The following is an 880-nucleotide window of genomic DNA, read 5'->3' on the forward strand; positions in this document are numbered from 1 at the left end:
GGGCGAGGGGAGGTGCTGGAAACCTGAGAGCTGGATGGGCAAGCGCTCGCTCTGGGCACGCTCTCTGCGCCTGGACCCTGGACGGTGGAGATTGACTGTGCAGAGCTCCAGAGAACACCGCTGGATTGCGATACAGCTTCCCCAGACCCCCGCCACCTATCCATTCTTTCATTTGTAAGTCATCCACTAAATAAATCTTCCTTTTAACTATGTGGAGTGGCCTTTACAATTTTCCCCAATATCTGGCGCCCAACGTGGGGCACGAACCCACGACCCTGAGATTAAGAGTCTCATGCTCTACCGACTGAGCTAGCCGGGCTGGCCTCGAACTCAAGATCCTCCTGCCTCTGGCTCCTTCAGCAAATCCTACCGGTGCGCGCCACCACAACCGGAATCTATTGGTACCAATCTACACATGGTAAAATCTCACTGTCTAACATCTTTCTCTCTATCAATCTAGAAAAGTTGTGGTTCCAATTCAATTATAGCCAAGCTGGCTTTGGAGATGGAATTGGCTCACTCCTTCTCTAAACCCAAGCATATTGCTAAAAGAAAAGTTTAAGAGATTCTTCAGTCCCATATCAGAAGAGCCCTCTGGTGTGAGACAGAAGGAAACCAATAAAAAGGGACCATTGTCTTCTAAATTCTAATTCTCTCCATGCTTACTCTTGATTTCTCAGAATCCTTTCTTACATGCTATGTCCTCTTTAAATCCAAACCTCCCATTTTTGATAACAAATAAGTTTTTCCAATAGCAATCTCAGAAGTCTCCAGAAGGAAGATGGGGCCCCAACAACAACAACTCTACCCAATCCAGAATGATGCCATGGTAATCATCATCATACTACACTTCTTGCCAGAATTTCAGACAATCTTGCCC

The 880-nt window shown here is 46.6% G+C and overlaps 1 non-coding gene across 1 annotated transcript; it reads right to left on the reverse strand.

The window, feature by feature from the left end:
• Nucleotides 1–246: 246 nt before the first annotated feature.
• On the reverse strand, nucleotides 247–319 carry Trnak-cuu (transfer RNA lysine (anticodon CUU)). The gene has a single exon. It is a non-coding gene; the product is annotated as a tRNA-Lys (tRNA).
• Nucleotides 320–880: the final 561 nt, after the last annotated feature.

This window comes from Peromyscus maniculatus, chromosome 4, assembly GCF_049852395.1.
Source record: "Peromyscus maniculatus bairdii isolate BWxNUB_F1_BW_parent chromosome 4, HU_Pman_BW_mat_3.1, whole genome shotgun sequence".
Lineage (NCBI taxonomy): Eukaryota > Metazoa > Chordata > Mammalia > Rodentia > Cricetidae > Peromyscus > Peromyscus maniculatus.